The sequence below is a fragment of the Oryctolagus cuniculus genome, chromosome 1 (genome assembly GCF_051225735.1).
Source record: "Oryctolagus cuniculus isolate XC-2025 breed Fujian yellow rabbit chromosome 1, ASM5122573v1, whole genome shotgun sequence".
Taxonomy (NCBI): Eukaryota; Metazoa; Chordata; class Mammalia; order Lagomorpha; family Leporidae; genus Oryctolagus; species Oryctolagus cuniculus.
The window spans coordinates 129605590-129616471 of NC_142867.1; the positions used below are offsets into that span (position 1 = coordinate 129605590).

The 10882-nt window shown below is 43.7% G+C and overlaps 1 long non-coding RNA gene across 2 annotated transcripts; it reads left to right on the forward strand.

Annotated features, from left to right (window-relative positions):
* The first annotated feature begins 1358 nt into the window (after positions 1 to 1358).
* LOC149128619 (uncharacterized) lies at positions 1359 to 6748 on the forward strand. 2 transcript variants are annotated; one of them, XR_016213414.1, is made up of 4 exons: positions 1359 to 1491; positions 5238 to 5312; positions 5686 to 5844; positions 6301 to 6748. It is a non-coding gene; the product is annotated as an uncharacterized LOC149128619 (long non-coding RNA). The 2 variants fall into 2 exon arrangements; XR_016213413.1 differs by having other exon boundaries at positions 5703 to 5844.
* The last annotated feature ends 4134 nt before the right edge of the window (positions 6749 to 10882 follow it).

Below are 10882 nucleotides of genomic sequence, written 5' to 3' on the forward strand. Positions count from 1 at the left end.
GTGTTCATGCCCGCGGGCTTGATGGAAGGCAGAATTTAAGAACAACTCATATGATATCTGGCGAACGAAATATGTATGCATCAAAGCTTTCTGGGCACTGCAAGGCTTCTTTTTGACTTTATAAACTAAAATTCAGGAAGAAAGAAGTGATTTCAAAATGGAATTTATAACTAGAAAAGAGGAAACAGAATTTAGAGATTTGAAGGACTCTCATCCTGGCCACATAGAAGGAAATGAAAAACATTTTCAGGAGATGAAATCAAGGATACAGCCTGAGTAGCCTGAAGGGATTTGTGTAGGGTAGGAGAAAGCCAGACTTGTATCCATGAGGGCAATGGGGTAATGATCCCAAAGGCATTTCAGAGACCCCCAAGACTGCAGCTCCCATCACAGTCCCCGAGGAAGGCCTTGAGGGCAGTGTTTCCCTAAATGAACTCAGGTGTCTGCTTCTTACGTGTGGTACTGCCTGCCTTGCAAGATCCAGCCATGGTTGAAGCCAGGCCAGGTTTGGCTCAGGCTGCCACTCCAGAGAGTGACAGCACAGAGCCTCCACAACGCCCAGGTGATGCAGACTTTGGGCATGCGGCAGCTCTGGGGCCTTTGAGATTTCAAAGGATGCCTCACGAAGATCTGGGCCCCAAACAGAGAGCTGCAGGGTCCCGCCTAGGGTGACGCCTAGTAAATCAGGGGAGTAGGGATACCTCTCAAGACCCTACAACTGCAGCAGCACCAGCATGCAGTCCCCATTGGGAAAAGCTGCAGGCACTAAACTTCAATCCATTATTGCTGCTACACAGGTTGAGCCCAGACAAGCAGTGGGGATATGGCTGTCTGAATCCCTGGAGTCCAAGGGTGGAGCATAAAGTCACAAAATATTGTTCTCTGGTTTTAAGATCTAGTGCCATTTTCCCTGTTGGATTTGGACTTCACTGGGGCCATTTGTCCTTTTTCATCCTGCCTTCTTTCCACTTTGGAATAGGAATGTCTATTCTGTGCCTGGCCCACCGCTGTATTTTGGAAGGACACAACTGGTTTGATTTCACAGGCTTCCTGTTGTCAGCGGATCTGTCTCAAGATGATTTGCCCTTTCTCTCCCTCATATCTGATTTAGATGAATTGCTGGCTTTGGACTTTTGAGTTGGTGCTAGAAACACTTCTGAGGCTATTGGGAAGGAATAAATGCATTTTTCTATGAGAAGGACATGAGTTGTTGGGAACTGGGGCATAATTCTATGGTTTGAATATGTATCCCCTCTAAAACTCTTGTCAGAATATAATTACTATTAAATAAGAGGACGTGGGTCTTTAAGAAGTGATCAGGCCATGACAGCTCCACCTTCCTGGGTGGAGCTAGTGCCTTTGTGAAAGACTTTCAGGTGTGGCTCTTCTCTGTTGCCCCTCACCTTCTGCCACAGGTGACAGAGCAAGAAGTCCTCGCCTGCAAAACTGTGAGCCAACGAAGTCTGTTCATTTTCAATTACTCAGTCTCAGGTACACAATGGCCTAAGATAGAGTGAATGTTTGCTTCTTTTGTTTTTTTGTCCTTTGTGTGTTTGGGAGTGCTGTTGGTGGGTGTCAAAGAGGAGAGTCTGCCCCTTCAGGTTGACTTGGTTGGGGGTAGTGTTTCAGGTAAGAAAGAGGGAACAAAGTAGGTGTTGCCCTGTAGTTCGTGGCTACTGAAGGCCCAGCAGGATGTCCTCTGGGTGACAGTGTGTTGTATGACAGCTCAGTAGCCAATAAACACATACCCCCAAATAGCTTCTCCCTGGGAACAGCGGCCTTGGAGAAAGATGGCTTTACTCCCTTACGGAGCACAGAAACTGCTCTGATCTGCAGGGCCAGAGAACCTACAGATGGATGAACTGCACGACAGTCAAACCTTTTCAAAGACGAGGGTAAGAAGGCCCAGGAAGCTTGACCTGGCTTGTTCTAGAAATAAAGGCATATGATTCCTAGCAATAAGTCCTGAAGCAAGCTTTAATCTATGTTAGAATATAATAAATATGGAAGCACTCATTTCCCCTGGACCATAACTCTAATACTTCTCCCTCTGCTGCTTTTCAAGTAAACACGGCCAGTCCATCTCTGGGCATAAGTTTAAGGTTATAACCGTCTGCTTCTTTACCCAAGGAAGCATGTCTTCCTTGAACTCTGAGTTCCTAGTAGTGCATGGCTGATGTTTGGGTGATTTAGTTGGTGAACACATTTTCTTAGACCAAAAATCCAGCCTTGTGTCAAAACTGTTCTTCCTCTTCACCTAGGAGAATTTCATTGCACTTCAGCAATGAAGCCTTGAATCCTAGTTCTAGTTCAAATATTGGCTTGAAGCAGGATCTTGGCTATCTTTAAAATGGTCAGTGGGTACAGGCATTTGACCTGGCAGTTAAGACACCAGTTAAAATTCTCACATTCCACATCTGAGTACCAGGCTTTGATTCCTAATTCTGGCCTCTAACTCCAGTTTGCTGCTAATGTTGACGCTGGGAGACAGTAATGATAGATTATAATTGGGTCCCTATCACCCAGGTTGGAGGCCTATATTGAATTTCCTGGCTTAAGCTTGATCCAGCTCTGGCTGATCTGTACATATGAAGAGTGAGCCAGTGATGGAATCTCTTTCTCTCTCTCTCTCCCCCTCCATCCCTTCCTCCCTCCCTTTTTCCCCCTTTCTCTCAAATAAGCAATATAATAAAATAAATCTAAAAGAAATAAAACAGGCAATAAGACCTCATTGATACCATGGTCTGTTTCTACCAGAGGTCTCTTCAGTGGCAGGAAGTTCTATGTGATTCTCATGCCAAGTGATGATCTCCACAAAACTTGGGGTCCAGGGCAAAGCCAAGTGAAAGGACCACTGGAGAGATGAGGTACCAGTCCTCATTCTTGTCTGTACTAACTGCTAACACTAAGCTAGACAGTATCCCAGAGCAGATGGGCCAGGCTTGATGGGTCTCTAAGCTCTGGAATGTTGCCAGCCAGTGTAAGGCTTACTGCTGCAATCCAGCATGAGGCCATAGGAGGAAGATGGGGCAGAACTTGGGGCAGGGCATGGTAGGGTAGAGCAGATTGAGTTGGAATGGGGCCATGCTATTGCCCATTATTCACCAGGCATTGCCGTGGGACTCCTGCCGTCTCTCACTCCCTAAACCTCAGTCAGCACCTTTGTCATTACCCCTGAGCAGCGCCATGTGAGGTTCTCCTAAGACAAGACATTGTAGTCATGCCACTGGCTAGATTTTCACTGCTGAAGTCTTACTCATGCTCTCAATTGAATGCAGGAAACTAGTCAAGACCACTTACTGGTTTTATCTTTTTTTTTTTTTTTTTTGAATTCCTATATATCTTTTTTCTTTTCTTTTTTTTTAATAGAAAGCTTTTATTTAATAAATATATGTAAGCAGCTCATAAACAAGTCATAGACAAGTCAAGGTCAGTCTTGGCTTGTGGAATTCCTGGGATGAAAAAAAGTCACCTATTCCAATGCTCTAGGAGAATGATCAAACAAGAACACTCCGCTAAAATTAACTATGTTATGACTGTGTTGCATAAAGCCTGATAAGTTGCTTGCCTGTGTTGTTAACTTCTGTGTTGCCTTGAGCTGCGGCTGGTAATGTATAAAATATCGCTGAGACGCTGGAGTAAACAAGCCTTGATCAGCCTTGTTGCTTTGGCTCCATTCTCTGCGCCCTTGTCCCTCTTTTCATTCCCACTCCCTCCTTCAGGTTCTGTTCGACTGGTGCGGCTGGCCCGCACAAATATAAAGTTCATAAGTACAAATTGTGGATTATAGAGGTTCTTCCCTCCATAACCACCCTCCCACACCCAAATCATCCCACCTCCTACTACTTCTCCCATCACACTCTTCATTAAGATTCATTTTTAATTATCTTTATATACAGAAGATTAACTTAGTATACACTAAATAAAGATTTCAACAGTTTGCTCCCACACAGAAACACAAAGTGTAAAGTACTGTTTGAGTACTAGTTATACCATTAATTCACATAGTACAGCACATTAAGGACAGAGATCCTACATGGGGAGTAATTACACAGTGACTCCTATTGTTGATGTAACAATTGACAATCTTATTTATGACATAAGTAATCACCTGAGGCTCTTGTCATGAGCTGCCAAGGCTATGGAAGCCTCTTGAGTTCGCCAACTCTGAACTTATTTAGACAAGGTCATAATCAAAGTGGAAGTTCTCTCCTCCCTTCAGAGAAAAGTACCTTCCTCTTTGATGGCCCATTTTTCCGCTGGGATCTCACTCACAGAGATCTTTCATTCAGGTCATTTTTGCCGCAGTGTCTTGGCTTTCCATGCCTGGGAGACTCATGGGCTTTTTAGCTGGATCTAAATACATTAAGGGCTGATTCTGAGGCCAGTCTGACTTGGACTACTTAAATGCTAAATGAATTTATCAACTCCACTCTAGACTTTAACCTCCCTGGGGCAGATACTCAGTGTCATTCTCCAGGAGTTCTCCCCCTGTCCCATGCAGTGCTTCTTAGCAGAGTGATTATGAAGAAAGACTGCTTCATAAGCATGTCGAGTCAAAACAAGTGGTGCCATCAACGGGCCAGTGTGACCGCTGAAAGGGGCACAGATGTCATCTTCTTGGGAAAGTCGGTCAATCCATGGGGACACATCTCAGAGGAGATTCTGTGGCCACCATCTTGATCATGCAGCAAAGAGGGCCCTGACTTTTGATATCAAGAGCATCTATTCTCCAGCAACTGGATTGGCTTGATTTCAGTACACTCCAGATTACTTACTGAAAGTCCTCTGCCCATCTTTGGGGAAATAAATGTAACCCCAAACTGAGGGGCAGCCTTGTGCAGATTTGAAGTTCTATTATATAGCAATCTTTATTTAGGCAGTGGTGGGAAGAGACAGTCTGATCAATGGAACAAAACAGAGTTAAAGATAAGGTCATCTGATATGATATGATGTGATAAAAGCATCACTCAATATAATCAGTTGGAAAATAGCCTTTTTAATGATGATGGGGCAATTGAACATGACTATAGAATATCAAGAACCTAGCCTGTGGCCTGCAGGTGGCCTGGTGAGGTGATTTACCTGATAATAGGATTGTAGGAAATTCCTATAAGATAATCCTCACAAGACAGTGGCTGCAGCCTAGAAAGAGCTTTCCCTGCAAGGCCAGGGTGTCTCGCAATCTTTAGAGAATCCTTGGCTCCTCTGGCATGAGTTTCTGCTTTCTGCTCCAGGTTTTGATTCTCACATCTGTACCAAACAAGATTGTTTCCGGTTGGTGTTTTCATTTTATCATTTTCGCCCTCCTGGTAAGTATGTAGCAGTAGCTCTTTGTGACTTCAATTTGCATTTCTCTATTTTTATGTATATAAGCAAATTGATGTCCTTTTATTAAGCGCTTCTTCATGATTTTGCCTATTTTTTTTTACAGTCTCCTAAACTAGCCCCTGTCAGTATTCTGATGTGAGTCCTTTTTCAGGAAGGTGTATTGAACTCTTGGAATGTTTTGCTACATTTAACAGACTTTCATAAACAGAAGTTCTTAATTATATTATAATTAAAATTACCTTCTCTTACTTTAAAAAAAAAAAAACTTACATAACTTTAGAGAACTCTTTATCTTCAGGTCATGAAAATATTGTCTGTCACTAGGGGCTTTGTTGGTTGACTTTTCACATTCAGATCTGAATTCCATCCAGAACTGAGAGGCGGGCCTCAGATTTTCCTGAAATGAGGAGCTATCTGGACTTTGCCAGAGTCTGGACTTGGTTCAAAGTCTCCATATGGATGAGTGAGTGTCCCAGCAACATATACTGAAAGGACTTCTGAGTACTATACTAGGTGTGTACCGGGGATGGGGTTGGGGGCACGGGTTAAACCACAGCGAGACTCTGAGGTCCAGTCAGGAGTTTATTAGCCAGCTCACAGCTGTCATTCTCACAGGGCAAGTGTGGAGAAGGCAGCACTGAGTTACAGTAGCAGGGGTGGGGGAGGGGGTGGGGGAGGGGTTTTAAAGGCAAAACCACATTCTGTCATCAGCAGTTAAATGCGGGGGCATGGTGAGCAAGCAGTTAGCCAGTCACCAATCAGCACCTATTCATGCCTGCCCTCAGTGGCTGGCACCAGGTGTCTGACACCTGATGTCCTCTGCTACCAAGTGCTTCCTTAATGTTCAGTCAACACAACCCACATACATTTACTTTACTTGTACTGTCTTGAAGTTTTAAATTTTTAGAACACTGCACCTTGTCACAGTTCATATATCTCATTTTTTTACTCTATTTTGTTCCACTGCAGATGCAAAAGAACAACAAATAATCAAGGAGTTATGCAATGGACTATACTTGCAGAAGAATTCTCCAAAGATTGTGTCTTCCACTCTGCAAGGTGTCCGGCGCGTAACAAATCTTCCCAGGCAGACGAATCAATTAATTCACAGGCTTTTATTGGGGTTCCGCTCCCGGGCGAGGTTCCCAGGTCCCAACAGAGTGGGGCCGGGGAAGTCACACGTCAGAGGTTGGGAGGGCTCCTTTTGTAGATTCAGGGCATGGGGGTTAAAGGTTGAGGCAGGTCTGATCCTCATTGGTTGACCTTTAGGCACCCGCAGGGACCTTGACAAGGACTTTTCTTCCCCACAAGTACATGTAGGGACTTCTCCATTCCCGGAAGTATAGGCCTTCCTCCTTGTGGATCCCAAAGCTACCACACACTTTCAGAAATATGCACATTGCATGGAAGTTCTTTAATATAGCCATATTGTTATTACTAAAATCACAGCAGTTTCTTTTTGAAGTTAAATTTAAAAAAAAAGCAAGCCTATTAATTAATGAGGCTTTATAATTTATTAAATCACATGGGAATATTGAAAACCAAAGATTTGTATTAATATACATAAAACACTTTTGCACTTTTCCACAAGTGATTTTAGTATGTGTTAATATGATTTTTGTAAATGTTTCTCTTACATAGCCTAATATTTTGTGCTTTGTGGTCCATGACAAAGGTTCTGCTCCTTTCTTTTTTTTAAACTCACTTATTTATTTGAAAAACAGGGCCACAGAGAGGCAGAGGCAGAGAGAGAAACACAGAGAGAGAGAGAGAGGTCTTCCATCCACTGGTCCACTCCCCAAATGGTCTGAAGCCAGGAACCATGCGGGTGCAGAGGCCCAAGGACCTGAGCCATCCTCCTCTGCCCTTCCAGGCCACAGCAGAGAGCTGGATCAGAAGTGGAGCAGCCAGGACTCTAACTGGCGCAACCATATGGGATGCCGGCACCGCAGGCAGTGGCCCGACTCAGCACACCACAGTGCCGGCTCTGGGTGCTGCTTCTAAGCCCTCCATCCCACATCAGAGGGCCTGGATCCAAGTTCAGTCCTGCTCTCCATTCCAGCTTTCTGCTAACGTGCACCCTGGGAGGCAGCAGTGCTGGCTCAAGGAGTTGGAACCTGGCCCCCTGGCGTGGAGACCTGGATTGAGTTCCTGACTCTCAGCTTCTACCTGGCCGAACCCCGGCCTTTGCTGGCATTTGGGGAGTGAACCTGCAGGTGGGAGCTGCCTTTCTTTGTCTTAAACAAACGACTAGAAAAGTGTGGTCTGTGGACCAGCAATCTCGCCATCACCCAGGAGATTGTCAGACATGGAAACATCAAACTCCACCCAGATTCATCAGGAACCATTTCAACAAGGACACCTTGCCAATTCATTTGCACCATGATGTTTGAAAACTACTGTTATAATGGGCAGTATTTGTATTGTTTATGGCATATAATCTCAGGGAAATTAAATTAGCTCAACTGGAAAAAAAATTGACCTCCTGAACAATGCTATCCTCATTAGGGATGATATTTACAGCTTTCTTCCTACATGGTAGCTTTTTGTTGGGTCACAGATGTTTTTAGTTTTACATTTTAGTGCCATTTTTGAGTTTTTTTTTCTGGGTTGCAGCTAAACTACTTGAAAAGGGTTTGTCCCTGTTGGCAGCTCATGACAAGAGCCTAGGGTGATTACTGAGGCCATAAACAAGAGTGTCAATTTGTTAAGTCAACAACAGGAGTCACTGTGCACTGACTCCTCATGTAGGATCTTTGGCCTTAGTGTGCTGGGCTTTGCTCTTGAGATGTATTGAGTTGGACCAGACAATTGCTGAGCACTCCTGACTACTATTTTGCATTATTTTTGTCCCATTGGCCAGATTGTCCACCCTCACATCACCCGTACACTGATCAATCCATTATGACTTTATAAAAGACCTTGGCAGTCTGCAAGGATATGCTCTTCAGCTTTGTCCACCTTCAAGATACATTGAATATTCTAGGCCTTTTGTATCTTCATATGAATATTAGAAATAATCTGTTAATTTTACATGCACACACTCACACACTGCTGGGAGTTTGACTGGGATTGCTGTGAATCTGTAGGGCATACAACAATGTCCCTGGCTTTGTGCCACTGTGTCTCATACCCCTTTAGGAAGGCCTATTTAAACCAGGGTGGCAATTATATTTATTTACAGGCCCATTAGTAGAGCAACCAGCTGTACATACACCAGGACTGTGAGCACATTGAAATGAATAGATATGAGATCAATGCAGCTCTGTACCACGCCATGCCAACTGTCCCATGGATGTCCAAGCTGCTGCCAGCTCGTTCTCTTGTCTTTTAATTTCCCTCATTTGCCAAACCATCAGGGGGTTCAGAGATTGTATTTTCCACTAGAACATTGAACTTGGCTGAACAGGTCTCCAAGTCCATTTTAGAACTTCCCTTGCAAACATTTAATTGCTACTTTCAGCCTATTTATAAACAATTTGTGATGAAAGCAGGAAAAAAATCAGTCTCAAACATCAACCAGCCATAAATCTATTATTTTCTGAAAGGAAAGTGGCAGAGAAATATATAACAGCCCCATAGACTCTTCCTAAAAACACCTCCTAAACTATGCTCTCTGCTGTGTGAGATTGTCAGTTGTCATTGTTTCTCTCCTTCCTTTTACTTTTTGCTATAATGGCCAGACAACTGGTCACTGGGATGGGTATCACACAGGCCACACAAACAGGAACTCTTGGAAATGAATCTACCTTATCTCCAAGGTCATCATCCACAGAAAAGTGGTAGAAAAATGTAACAGCGATATTTTCCCTAAACTAGCAGCTTCCTGCAGGATTTCCATATCATGAAGAGTAGTTTGTTCAAGTGGCTTCCCTCCCAAGATCGCAGAGTGAGTGACTTAGAGCTATCCAAATCTAGGTCATGGTCTTCTCACTAATGTTGCTTTAAGAAATCTCCAAACATTACAGATTGATGGAATTTTTTAAAGATTTATTTATTTTATTTGAAAGTCAGAATTACAGAATTAGAGGGAGAGACAAAGGGAGAGATCCTCTATCTGCTGGTTCACTCCCCAAATAGCTGCATCAGCTGGAACTGGGCCAGGCCAAAGCCAGGAGCCGGGAGCTTCATGCAGGTCTCCCTCATGGGTGCAGGGGCTCAGAAACCTGGGCCATCTTCTGCTGCCTTCCCATGTGCATTAGCAGGGAGCTAGATTGGAAGTAGAGCAACACCAAACTGGTGTCCACATGAGATGCTGACATTGCAGGAGACAGCTTAATCTGCTACCGCCACAATGCTGGCCCCAGAAATTGATAGAATTCTTATAGTAAGCATTCATATACTTAATCAGATTCTGCTATTTGCAGCTCCTGTACATGACCTGTCACACATCTGTCCATCCACTTTTGCATTTTACCATCTATCAAATCACCCTGGTGCTGCATTTCAAAGCTAATTCTATGTATCAAGGATTTGCCCATCAGGCTAAGACCAAGTAATGGGAACTAGAGCATACTTTTATGACTTAAACAACCCCAAAATGGACGAAACATATGAAATAAAGGTTTTGAAGGTGCTGCAGAAAGCAGTAGAGAAAAATGAACTCTAAGAGATATGAAATGAATTGGTGAGCTCTACAGTGCACTCAGCTCAGGAGGGTTTCCAGGATGTGATGCAAAGCAACAGAATCCAGCAGAACTGGGCTGACTCCTGGGATGAGGAGCTAAGATAGAGGGAAACCACGACAGCACTGAGTGCTAGAGGGGAGAGAGATGAGCACAGGTACCACCCTCAGGAATCCGCCAGGGGTGCCCTTTGGGGTGTGGACTGGTAGATGGAAGATAGCTCTCTTTCTCTCTGCTGCTCTGCCTTTCAATAAAGAAACCATTTTTTTTAACTTTTATTTAGTAAATATAAATTTCCAAAGTACAGTTTATGGATTACAATGGCTCCCCCCCCATAACTTCCCTCCCACTCACACCCCTCCCATCTCCCACTCCCTCTCCCATTCCTTTCACATCAAGATTCATTTTCAATTATCTTTATATACAGAAGATCGATTTAGTATATATTAAGTAAAGATTTTATCAGTTTGCACCCACACAGAACATAAAGTGTAAAATACTGTTTCAGTACTAGTTATAGCATTACTTCACATTGGACAACACATTAAGGACAGATCCCACATGAGAAGTAAGTACACAGTGACTCCTGTTGTTGACTTAACAATTTGACACTCTTGTTTATGGCGTCAGAAATCTCCCTAGGCTCTAGTCATGAGTTGCCAAGGCTATGGAGGCCTTTTGAGTTTGCCAACTTCGATCTTATTCCAACAGGATCATAGTCAAAGTGGAAGTTCTCTCTTCCCTTCAGAGAAAGGTACCTCCTTCTTTGATGGCCCGTTCTTTCCACTGGGATCTCACTCGCAGAGATCTTTAATTTAGGTCCTCCTTTTTTTTTATTTTCCCAGAGTGTCTTGGCTTTCCATGCCTAAAATATTCTCATGGGCTCTTCAGCCAGATCTGAATGCCTTAAGGGCTGATTCTGAGGC